The sequence below is a fragment of the Carcharhinus amblyrhynchos genome, chromosome 24 (genome assembly GCF_965287045.1).
Source record: "Carcharhinus amblyrhynchos chromosome 24, sCarAmb.v2.hapA, whole genome shotgun sequence".
In the NCBI taxonomy this organism is placed as follows: Eukaryota; Metazoa; Chordata; class Chondrichthyes; order Carcharhiniformes; family Carcharhinidae; genus Carcharhinus; species Carcharhinus amblyrhynchos.
Window position 1 is genome coordinate 34,532,562 of NC_137347.1, and position 13,539 is coordinate 34,546,100.

Here is a 13,539-nt window from a genome sequence, read left to right on the forward strand (position 1 = left end):
GGGACACTGCGCTCATTGTTTAAGGGGTCACTGCACTCATTGTTTAAGGGGGCACTGCACTCATTGTTTAAGGAAGCACTATACTCATTGTTTAAGGGGGCACTGCACTCATTGTTTAAGGAAGCACTATACTCATTGTTTAAGGGGGCACTGTACTCATTGTTTAAGGGAGCACTGCACTCATTGTTTAAGGGGGCACTGCACTCATTGTTTAAGGGGGCACTGCACTCATTGTTTAAGGGGTCACTGCACTCATTGTTTAAGGAAGCACTATACTCATTGTTTAAGTGGGCACTGCGCTCATTGTTTAAGGAAGCACTATACTCATTGTTTAAGTGGGCACTGCGCACATTGTTTAAGGAAGCACTATACTCATTGTTTAAGTGGGCACTGCGCTCATTGTTTAAGGAAGCACTATACTCATTGTTTAAGTGGGCACTGCGCTCATTGTTTAAGGAAGCACTATACTCATTGTTTAAGTGGGCACTGTACTTATTGTTTAAGGCAGCACTGTACTCATGATAGTATTTGGTCATTTTTTCCTTATGTCTCTCGAAAAGAGAGACAGACTTGAATTGTTTTCTTTGTGGGAATATAAAAACATAAGTTCTCAGTTCAATATGATTGACATTATAAATGTGATGATCCTTTAATATTACGGCTGTGTGAGCATTATTGTGTCTACATAGATAATTGAGGGTTTCAAATACTAGTGGTTGCAATGCTTATGAATACTATGCACACAGGACTTTGGCTTTCAGACCAGGAACACTTTACACCTGGGTATATAGGGATATAGGCCAAACGGGGACAATTGAGACTAGCTTAGTGGTTGAAAAAAAGGGGCGGTGTGGACAAATTGGGCCTGTTTCCATGCTGTACACCTCTATGACTCTACAGCAGCGCATATTTTTAAAAAATGTCTTGCTTGTGCACGTAGCAGGTATCCAATGACATCAAATATAGTGCGTACAATCTTTCAAGTGCACCTAATTTTGTAAAATATCTTTCTCCTTATTGTATTCCACCTGTAGGAGCAAATTGCAATGGAATTCAAATGCCAATCTTACAGAAAAAATAACTTGCTCCTGATAATGCAAATGTGCTCGAGCAAGCAATGATTTGATAATGGCATGCAAGGAAGCTCAAAGATAAGCACGTCGCTTTACAATTGCTGCTCCAGTTCATATGGTACACAGTTACCATTCTCCCTTTTTCACTCAGAGTTCAAGGTTATGAGTGGTATTTGAGAAAATCAGTGCCATGGAGGCAATGACTGGACATTTAGGAATTGCTACAAACTATGAATAATTCAACAGGTCATATCACCACGCATCTGTACATCTAAGGAACCACAACCACCTCTCGGAGAGGCTTCATTTATACAGTAAGCATCTTACTCTTTGTTTTCTGTGCAATTTCTTCAGCAATGTTGTTGTCGAAATTGTTAAATAAAGTGGAACAGCCAGTTATACTCAATAATCATTTTCCTCCACCCATGAGTTGCGTTGCATTCTCTACAATTTGAATTTTAAAATATATTAAGCAACCAATTTAAACGGCGCATCCATTTTTGAAAGAAAGAAAAAACTGCTTCGTCAAACTCTGAGGGTTCGTAATCTTTGCAAGTTCTTAACTCTTTTTTACGGTTACTGCATTTCCTGTTGCGATACACGGCTGGAATTTTATCTTCGGAATTCAGAGTAGTTCAAGGATTTGTGGAAAGTCAGTCAAGTTCTGAGAGGAAGAGATGAACTTTGCACGCACATTATCCAACTACAATATGTACGTTCCGCAACTTGGGGTATACACTGAGGGTGGAGTCATCCCAGAAATCGGCAAACTGATTTTGAGTGGATAAAGTGGCATTTGACCTGCCGGTGGCAATTTTGCACTGTATTGTGCCCAAAGCTTTGTGTAAAAATTGCAAAGACTCAGGTTTCACACCATTTCACTAGTGGGAAGCCTCTGTTTCATAGAATCATAAAATCCTACAGTACTGAAGGAGGCCATTTGGCCCATCGAGTCTGCACCAACCACTCAGGCCCTATCCCCATAACCTTATGCATTTACCCTAGCTAGTCTCCTGACACTAGGGGCAATTTAGCATGACCAATCTAGCTAACCTTTGGAAGGAAACCGGAGCACTCAGAGGAAACCCATGCAGACATGGGGAGAACATGCAAACTCTGCACAAACGGTGACCCAAACTGGGAATCGAACCCTGGTCCCCGGCGCTGTGAGGCAACTTTGCTAACCACTGTGCCACCGTGCCAATTCACCCACCTCACCATCACCTCAACGTTTCAATAATCTACGTGCCATATTAAAGGCTGCTCCTAGTTGAGTTCTTCGATAATGTGACTGAACACATTGACGAAGGAAGTGCCGTGGACGTGGTGTACATGGACTTCAGCAAGGCATTTGATAAGGTCCCCCATGCAAGACTTCTTGAGAAGGTGAGAGGGCATGGGATCCAAGGGCCTTTGGCCTTGTGGATCCAGAACTGGCTTGCCTGCAGAAGGCAGAGAGTGGTTGTGGATGGGTCTTTTTCTGAATGGAGGTCAGTCACCAGTGGAGTGCCCCAGGGATCTGTTCTAGGACCCTTGCTGTTTGTCATTTTCATAAATGACTTGGATGAGGAAGTGGAGGGATGGGTAAGTAAGTTCGCTGATGACACGAAGGTCGGTGGTGTTGTGGATGGTCTGGAAGGATGTCAAAAGTTGCAGCAGGACATAAATAGGATGCAGGACTGGGCGGAGAAGTGGCAGATGGACTTCAACGCAGATAAATGTGTAGTCGTCCATTTTGGCAGAACCAACGGGATGAACGAGTACACTATCAAGGGCAGGAGTCTTAATAGTGTTGAAGAGCAGAAGGATCTTGGGGTCCGGGTCCACAGGACTCTTAAATTGGCCTCGCAGGTGGAGGATGTGGTCAAGAAGGCGTATGGTGTACTGGCCTTCATTAATCGAGGGATTGAGTTTAGGAGTCGGGAGGTAATGCTGCAACTTTATAAGACCCTTGTCAGGCCTCATTTGGAGTACTGTGCGCAGTTCTGGTCGCCTCACTATAGGAAAGACGTAGAAGCTATTGAGAGGGTACAGAGGAGATTTACAAGGATGTTGCCTGGACTGGGAGGCATGCCTTATGAAGTTAGGTTGAGGGAACTGGGTCTCTTTTCCCTGGAGAGACGTAGGTTGAGAGGCGACCTGATAGAGGTTTATAAAATGTTGAGAGGAATAGATAGGGTGGACTCTCAGAGGTTATTTCCCAGGGTTGAAATGGTTGCTACGAGAGGACACAGATTTAAGGTGCGGGGAGGAAAGTACAGAAGTGATGTTAGGGGTAAGTTTTTCACTCAGAGGGTGGTGAGTGAATGGAATCGGCTGCCATCAGTGGTGGTGGAGGCGAACTCGCTGGGGTCTTTTAAAAGACTTCTGGATGAGTATATGGGGTTTTTTGGGGATTGGGGGTTATAGATAGGTCTATAGATTGGTAGGTGTTGATGTGATTGGCGCAACTCGTGGGCCGAAGGGCCTATTTGTGCTGTAGTGTTCTATGTTCTATGTTCCTGCGCGCAGCTAACAAATTCTAAGTCGGAGAAAGTCACCGGAAAGTTATGGCAGCCAAACCTAGTAATTGTACTGCCCTGGGGTTACCTTCTCTTCCCTCCCTTCAGCGCATCACTAAAGCCCCGGCGTCACAAAGCCTTCCTTCCCCCAGCTTGCACCCCCCCCCCCAAACCCCCAGTATCCTGAAGATGCAGAGCCACTCCGCCAGCGCCATGGCAACCTGAGTGCGCTCACTGCTGAGCCCTTCTCAGAATTCTGCCCCATTGCGTGCCTTTGAAACCAATTGTACACTGTCCCATTCTAACATCAGCCGGTTAAATTTGACGTGGGGGTCTGATTCCGGCATACGGGCCCGATAACAATATACAAATGCATTATAATAACCTTCTCCATGCTGCACATCCAGAAACAGGGCCCGCCACTGACAGAAGGAGGGATCGGTCACGTCTCACATTTACACCGCCGGGAAAACGCTGATGTTATTGGTGAAACTGTCCCAACTTGAAACATTGGTTTGTGGTGTTGTATAGTTTTGTTTTTGGAATGGTGCAAGGAATCATGTGACACCACAATGAGCATAACCAGTCCAGTCTTTGTGTGCCAATTATTAAAGACTATTTATTAAAGTAAAGAAAAGACAAATACACATGGACAGAACTAGAATACTTGAAGAAAATCACTAAACACATGCACAGTTTATGTAGAAATTACCCCTTGTTCCAAAATATATCTCCGGCCCCTGAATTCCACAAGATTTAACACTTTCCAAACAACATCTAAATTAAACCAATCTATAAGTCAAGTCCAGCTTCTAGCTACCACGCAAGATAAGCCTGGGGATTAAGTTTGAGAAACATCTTTTCCTGATCCAGCAAAGAAATTTCTTCTGTTTTCACAAAGATGTCAGAACAATGCAGAAACCTCATTCTGTACATCTGGCTGTCAGTATCTCCCAAATTCCACGACTCTGCATATTAGCATGTGTATATCTCCACTAATCACTCAGTCATCTAGATAGGCTATTTTTTTGATTTGATTTGATTTCCTATAAATAGGGTGGTTTGCACTTGGTTCTGTCTAGATAACTGCTAATCTCATTACTGGGAATGTCGCATCTCATTGTGCCTTTTGGTTAATGTGGGGGCTAGGCAGATTTCTACCAGTTGCTGGGTAGATTGCATCCCATCGTGTCTTGTTAAATTCATGCTATTACTTGGCAGATCCAAGGCAATGCATCCAGGGCCTTCTCGTGATGTTTCGGTTGTCTGTCAGACACAGAAAAGGGAGTGGAAAAACCTGCCCTGAGTCTCCCCACTCCATCAGTCTGATAGCTGGTAGACTTATACACCTTTGTTATGGAATATCTGCACATTTTTGTCACCACTATATGTGAAGTTTGCAGGCATCCCAGCCAGGTTTTCCCACTGTATTTAACACCAATCCATGCATTTTCAAAGAGGAACAGAGATCCACACACGGCAGCTGGAGGGATGGAGCTAAAGCAAGCAGCAAGGCCAGGAATCCTGAGATTGGGGCACAGTTTTAAAGGGCTTCATGACCACTGACTGAGATGAAAAGTCCGACTCCACCACCCCCTCCAGCCCCACCTTCCCCATGGACATTGGGACGCTCCCCTGGCAAATATTGAGGTACCCCCACCATGCAAACAACAGGACAACCCACCCTCCCACCCCTTCACCAGGCATTGGGGCTCTCCCCCCTCCCCACCCCTTCCCACCACACCAGAATCGGAGCACACTCTCCCACACGGGTATCAGGGCTCTCCCCCTTCGCCCTTCTCACCCCTTACTCTATCCACTATACCAGTAGCAGGATATGCCTCCTCCCCCGCATAGGCATTGGGCACTGCCCAACTCTGTCCCTCAGCATTGAGGGGGGGGGGTGCTATACTTACTGTTTTCGAAAATCAGTGATTTGTGCCGCTGTCACACCGACTGGGATACGTCGTGGGTGTGACAGTGCTAAACTGGCTAAGTATATGTTAATGTATTGAAATTTATGGAAATTGGGTTCATAACGGTGGGAAGGATCTCCAGCTGAGATCTCGCCGGATGGATGGATTTCTCTCGAGTGAATATAACACCAACAACACTCAAAAAGCTCAACACAATCCAAAACAAAGAAGCTCACATGACTGGCACCTCATCCATAATTTTTATCATTCAATCCCTCCACCACCCTGCAGCAACTGTCTGTGCCGTCTACAAGATGCACTGCAGCAACTTACCAAGACCCCTCTGACCGCGCCTTCAAACTTGTGACCTCTACCACCTGGAAAGATTGGGGCAGTGGAGAAATGGACCATCTCGCCTGCAAATTCTCCTCCAAGACACACACGCCTGCTTTGGAAATATATCGGCCATTCCTTCACTGGGTCAAAATCCATGGAGTTCCCTCCCTAACAGCACTATGGGTGTACCTACACAATATGGACAGCAGTGATTCCAGATGATGGCTCACCGCCATCTTCTCAAGGGCAATAATTTCTGGTCTTACCAATGGCATTCATATCTCATGCGCAAAGTAAAACAAAGATACTACCACTACAAGTAAAACAACATTTCCTCCTTCACTTCCGCTTCGCTCTTTCATTTCTCACTTTCAATCTATTTCTGTTGATCTTTTTATCTCCTTATCCTTTGTTTATTAAACTCCCTCTTCCACTTCCATTTCTTGCTTGCTTCCATACTTTGGCCATTTGTCTTCCTCACTTTTCTTCTCTCTCCCCCCAAAACTTTGTGCTTTCCTCTCTCCCAGTGCTTTCCCCCTGATTTTATTGACATTTTGACCGGCTCTCTTTTCATTTCTCTTGACGTTGCTTTAGCTGCTGCTTGGGAAGTAGATCAGGAAGTTAAGGAACTGAAGTGCAGCATTTATTAATGAATTCAGGAGAAAATAGGGAGGGAGGCTTTTGGAAGAAGACTTTCCGTGGAGTAGTAGAGGAACAGACAATTGATATGTCAATTAAGTTTAGAAGTTGGGGAGTTATGTTGCAGTTGTACAGGATGTTGGAGAATTGTGTTCAGTTTTGGTCGCCTTGCTATAGGAAAGATGTTATTAAACTGGAGAGAGCGCAGAAGAGATTTACAAGGATGTTGCCAGGAACTGAGTTATAGGGAGAGAATTGGCAGGCTAGGACTTTATTCTTTGGAGCGTAGGAGATTGAGGGATAATTTTATAGAGGTGTATAAGATCATGAGAGGTGTGGATAGGATGAAGACAGGGTTGGGGAATCAAGAACTAGAGGACATTGGTTTCAGTTAAGAGGGGAAAGAATTAATGGGAATCTGAGGAGCAACTTTTTCACACAGAGGGTAGTACGTATGTGGAATGAGCTTGCTGGAGGAAGCGGTTGAGGCAGGGACATTGACAACATTGGACGGATATATGGATAGGAACGGTATAGAGGGATATGGGCCAAATGCAGGTAAATGGGGTTAGTTTTGGTGGGCCTTTTGGTTAGCATGGGCCAGTTTGGGCCAAAGGGCCTGTCTGCATGCCGTAGATTCCATGATTCTATGAGCTTATTTTGACCATTGGTATGTGACTTTCCCATTCACCTGCTGTTATAAATTGAAACTGCCAGTTGAAGTACATCAAGGAGGTAAAATGAATAAGTTTATCGTGTAGTCCTTGAAGGCTAAGGAAGTCAAAGATCAGCCAAGGTTCTTGATAAGAACCAGTGTGGAAAAGGTTTGAGTGTGAATATTGGTAATGACATCCTAAGCTCCACTGTTATATCGTTGCTTGTCACAAAACCTCCAAATATTAACAGTCCAGATCACACCAGAGCTTTCAACAACAACAACCTGCATTTATATAGCATGCTTTTAGCATAGTAAAACGTTCAAGTCACTTCATGTTCTTATGTTCTTCATGGGAGTGTTATCAGACTAAAGAAATTGATCCCATGCCATGTAGGTTTTCAGCTGTACTTTGAAGGTGGTCAGAGAGATGGAAAGGCTCAGGGAGAGAGAGTTTAGGGTCGGTACTGTTGAAAGTTTTCAATTGCCGGATAACTGTTTGGAAAAGGGAATGAAATAAGAAGTAAAGAATTGGATTAAAAAAAAATTGATAGGGACTCAACTGCATTGAGGGCTTGTGAGGTGCAGATTAGCCTAGTAGCAGGGTGAAACAGGTACCTGTTAAACAAAGTGGAGACTGGCAGGCTAGGGACCTAGTTCATAGCCACATCCAGTTGCAAAGAAGAGCTCCCTCAGTGAATCAAACTGTTGTACAAAAACAGAAAGCAGAAGAGGTCTGTCTGTGTGAGGCCACATAATTTCTACTCTAAACTAGAAGAAAGGATCCCCAGATTAAAGTTACACGTCCGCTGTGGTGATTATTTGCTGGATTTTGTTCACAGTGCTAAAAGTTATGGGATGTTGTTCCAGGGAGCGTGTACTCTCACAGTTTAGGAAAGTAGATAGATTTCGATTGGGGTAATTCAGGTATACGGTCTGGGTAATCATTATTGTAGTTCATCATAAATGTTCTTTACTATTGCCTGTCTTTTTGAGTGTTTTAAAGTTTAATAAAGATTTTGTTATTTGAATAATTTATAACAAGGCCAATCCTTGCCTCACCAGGTTTCATCTCTTTCCTCATATTTCTTTTCCAATAAAGAATTAAGGATCAGCATTCCAAATTTCCCTCCTGGGATTCGGGACATGCCACCTTGAACATCAGTGGGGTTCAGAACATAACTACAATGGGGAATGCACAAAAGGCCAGAGTAGGAAAGTGCTGGGATTTTGGAGAATGATATAGTGCTGCAGATAGGGAGGTGCAAGCCAATGGAGAAACTTGAAAACATGGTTGAGAATTTTAAACTCAAAAAAAGCTATCTTACCAAAAAAATTTAAGTGCCACATGAGCAGCAAAACAGGAAAGAATCACACTCATTTTTGGGGGAGCTCTTAGATGCAGTCATATGTCACTTAGAGAAATAAATGACACAAAATCTGATTCTTGCCAGGAGGGGGAGTGGGTGGAGCCTATTCACAGCAGGAAGCTGGCTGCAGACTGCTAGGGATGTGAGGCTGATTACTCCAGTGGGCGGGGACGGTGACATCGCAAGAAGCAAGAAATCAGACGCAAACCTGATTTTTCGCCCAATCTTAACGGCTCGATCAATTGATCTATGTGGTGAGATGGTAAGACCACCCCCAAGATGTTGCTTAACCATGGGTAATGTAGGTCAGTGAGTGCAGGGTGAGGGGTGAACAGGACTTAGCATGAGTTAAAAAAAACAGTTTTTATAAGAGGTTTCGAAGAGGGGCGGCACAGTGGCATAGTGGTTAGCACTGCTGTTTCACAGCTTGGGTCTGTTTAGAGTTAACATGTGTGGAGTTTGCACATTCTCCCCATGTCTGCATGGGCCTCCTCCTGGTGCTCCAGTTTCCTCCCACAGTCTGAAAGATGTGCTGATTAGGTGCATTGACCCAAACAGGCGCCAGAATGTGGCAACTGGGGGATTTTCACAGGAACTTCATTGCAGTATTAATGTAAACCTTACTTACGACTAGTAAATAAACTTTACTTGTAGAAGCTCAAGTTTATAGATAGATGACAGAAGGCTAGCCAAGAGAGCATGCCTCGCCATCACCTCCTCATCAGCAATAAATGAGCAATAAATGTTGGCCTTGCCCGTAATGCCCATGTCCCAAGAATGAATACAAATAAACCTTCAGTGAGATAGTAATGATGATGAGTGTTAGTATCCCTGCCAGCGTCAGTAACTTCAGAAGGGGGCAAACGGAAAAGGAGAACAAATTGGGAAGAGGACGGACCATTATCAAAGATATCTTTAATTCTGGTATTGGATTGGATATTGTACCCACCTCCGATAAGAATATAGAACCACAATTTTTAAAAATGATGCTTGCAGCTATTTCCAAATCACTTTCGAACCATTCAGGGCTTTCATGACAAGAACTGGCATTAACAAATGCTTTGTCAATGCATTTTTAAATGAACTCAGTTTCCTATTCTCAGAAATTCTTTTGTGCTCTTGACATGATTGCATCATTGGACTACCAAAAGACTATTTCAATCAGGCCTGTCATGGTTTTTTTCGATCAGAATAGCTCTACCATGTCACAAGATGTACAAAACTTCCTAAATTTCAGTGCAGCCTGCAGACTTGCATTTTCAAAGTGTTACAACGTTACACTTCTGGAATGAATCATTGATGAGACACACAGGAAACGAATCATGAATTGTACGCGGTATAACCCTCCTAAATACTCACTGATAATATGTATCGATTTCATATTAATTGCTAATAAGAACTCCTGCAGAATGTAAAACTTCACGGAGTTTGGAACCTACAGAAGGAGCTAATCTGTCCTTGTCAATGAAGAAAAAAGGCACTCTGGACATTGTAATACCGTGCATTAATCTTACTGTTCTTTTTAATCCAACAATTTATAACTATAAAATTATAATTAATAAAAAAAACTCCCCCTGCATATTCAATGTGAGTATTCTATGAGTGAATTGGTCAGATGATTCCTGTGTGACAGTCAGACGTTAAGTTATGGTCTGCAGCTCAAATTAACTTTAAATCATATCCCATTTATCTATTTATGCCAAGATTAATGTTTACAGTAAAAAAAAGGCAAAATGATTCACTGAATGATCCACTGTGGTTCAGGTCCCAGTGCAGCAAGGCATACTGAGAGTCAGTCACAGAATGTGATCAGAACGCTCTCTTCAAAGTGTTCTCAGAGGTGGACAGCTTCAAATCATTTGAGTGTGACGTAATGGGCCTGATTTTCGGGCCATGCTCACCCCCGAAACTGGAAAATCCCGCCCGAGGTCAACAGACCTTTCCCTGGTCTGTCCCTCGTCGGCTCCGATTGGTTGGAATGGGAAACTTTGCCCCAGTGTCATTCAGTACGAAAGGTGTTTGAAGGTGTTCCTTTGAAATGCCTTGGGAGGTTTAATAATGTCACAGTCATAGAAACCCTACAGTGCAGAAAGAGGCCATTTGGCCCATCGAGTCTGCACAATCCCACCCAGGCCCTATCCCCACATATTTACCCACTAATCCCTCTAACCTACGCATCTCAGGACACTAAGGGACAATTTTAGCACGGCCAATCAACCTAACCCACACATCTTTGGACTGTGGCAGGAAACCGAAGCACCTGGAGGAAACCCATACAGACACAGGGAGAATGTGCAAACTCCACACAGACAGAGACCCAAGCCAGCAATCAAACCCAGGTCCCTGGAGCTGTGAAATGCTAACCACTGTGGTACCGTGCCATGCAGTGGCTATATAAATGCAACATGGTCATTTTTACACGAGGTACTGGAAGCTACCCTTTGCTGCTGCATCATTTTTGCTCTTTTAATGGTTTTTCCAATAGAAAATAGTGGCACAGCCATAATGGGCTAAATGTGCTGTACTGTTCCGCAACTGAAATGATACAGGAACAGTATCTGACAGTGAATCACTCACTGCATGATCCTTCCCATTGCATAAAATAACAAATATGTCACTCATTTTCTCGTGACACATTCACTCTGGAACTGAAGCTTACTCTCTGGGTTAAACTTTGACTCGGTGCAATGGAATGTGAGATGACAGTTTAATATCTCTAGATTTTTACTTCCATCTCAGCCAGAGGACAATGGAGCTGGACTAAAGGTCAATATGGTGAACGTCACCATCAGAAACCATTCTGATTCATGGAGAAACTTCAGCAATGATTATAACATTGGGAATCTAATGTCAATTCACAAGTATCACCAATCAGAGAAAAACTGATCTAAAAACCCGCCCACCTTTCTCCCCCTCCTCAAGGGCATTAACTCCTGCAAGGATTCACTTTTCCATTTGGGATGTAATCCATAGTTTCAAAATATCCATAGAATCCTGACAGTGGAAGAGGAGACCATTTGGCCCATCAAGGCTATGCTAACCCTCTGAAAGAGCACACTACACTCTATCCCCCGTAACCCCATAACTCCACCCAGGCTTCACATCTTTGGACACTAAGGGGCAATTTATCATGGTCAATCTCACCTGCACATCTTTGGAGTGTGGGAGGAAACTGGAGCACCCGAAGGGAACCTACGCAGACATGTGAAGAACATACAAACCCACCCAAGGCCAGAATCGAACCCAGAACCCTGGCACAATGAGGCAGTGCTGCTAACCACCGTGCCACCCTTACAACTCTCATTTTTCTTGTAATTTTTTTATGACAGACCTTAAATGGAACTGGAAAGGCAGCTTTAGCTAGCTTAAAGGTAAGCTAAACCTTTGGGTCCTTGGGTAATATACAAATGAAATGCAAAAAGAAACTTCAGTTTGCTGGGGAAACTCAATTTGGTTAAAATTCAGACGAAAAGACCCAGGGTCATGTGAGGTGAGAGGTCACAGGGGTGCAGCACAGGCAAGCTGAAGGCAGGCTGGATCCAGGAGCTGGGATAAGCAAATTCACGATCGCTGCTGTTCATTCTGTCACTTGAAGATGACATTTGTGTCCCCCGTGTCAGATATATCCTCCCACCAGCCTGAAAACTGAGGCTGACTGGCAAACAAAGGACAAAACAAAGAGCAGAACAGCACAGGAATGGGCCCTTCAGCCCACCAAGCCTGCACTGATCACATTGTCCTATCTAGACCAACTGCCTGTATCCCTCTATTCACTGCCTATTCGTGTCTTCGATCCAAATAAGTCTTAAATATCACTAACGTGTCTGCTTCAACCACCTCACTTGGCAGTGCAATCCAGGCACTCTGTGTAACAAACTTCCCCCGCATATCTCTACTGAACCTTACCCCCCCCCCCCTTACTTTGAACTTGTGCCTGTTTGTAATCGTCATTTCTGCCCCGGGAAAAAGCTTCCAAATGAAATGGCTCCTGTTGGTTACTGAAGGGCCTCAACTGGGGCAAGGGCAGGTGTCCAATCCGAGGTTTTGCCCACCCTGCGGAAAATCACTGCGAGGCCAGTGGAGGCGGGAATCCGGAGGGAACCATGTCTCAGCAATGTCACGCTACCACCCAACCCCCCACCTTTTGGCCTAAAAACCCGCCAGTGTTAAATTCTGACTGTAATTGTTTCGTTATTATAGCACAATAAAAGAAGTAACGTGCCAAGAAGTCAACAAAATGCAGCAAACTGATAGACTTGAGGAGCCGGGGAAACCAGTTTGGGAAGCTGTGCTCCAGGGACTGTCTCCAGGCCTGTGGTACGATCGCATAAACACATCAGTTGATTAATCTGTCATTTTTCTTCTTTCTGATGGGAGAAGAAAGTTGTTGCCTCTCAAGACATTTGCTGTAAACATCCATAAATAATGGCTTTGCTCTAAGTCTCAGTAGGATGCAGATAAGCACATGGAAAAGAATCCAGCTTGCTGAAGCTCAGGGTGAGAGGCTATGAACTGTACTGTTATGTCGCTGACCCACTTCCCCCATATGCTCTGTAATTACCTATCAGTGAATGAGCTGTCTGAACAATTAGTGTTCTGCAAAAACAGACACTTGTACCACTTTGGCAGTGTGTGAAAACTACAAAGCAGCATCACTCTCATTGAATTAGTAAGAATTCAAAACTAATTGCCTTGCTGTCAAATGTCAGAACTGTTGTACATTAAGTCAGTCCATGAAGGTTTCACTTCCTAATACGAGTGTGAGTTACATTAACACATTAGCTCTGGGTGCCAGCGGTCACAGAATCATAGAACCCCAACAGTGCAGAAGGAGGCCATTCAGCCCATCAAGCCTGCACCGACCACAATCCCACCCAGGCCTTATCCCCACCACCCCACATATTTACCCTGCTATTCCCCCTGACACTGAGGGGAAGTTTACCACGGCCAATCAACCTAACTGACACATCTTTGGACTGTGGGAGGAAACTAAAGCACCTGGAGAAAACGCACACAGATTGAATCGCAGAATCCCTTCCATTCGGCCCA

General features: G+C 44.1%; 1 protein-coding gene across 2 annotated transcripts in view; it reads right to left on the bottom strand.

The window, feature by feature from the left end:
* Nucleotides 1-13,539, bottom strand: part of pacrg (PARK2 co-regulated) — a 280,072-nt gene that overhangs the window by 94,280 nt on the left and 172,253 nt on the right. The gene's annotated exons all lie outside the window — the stretch shown is intronic.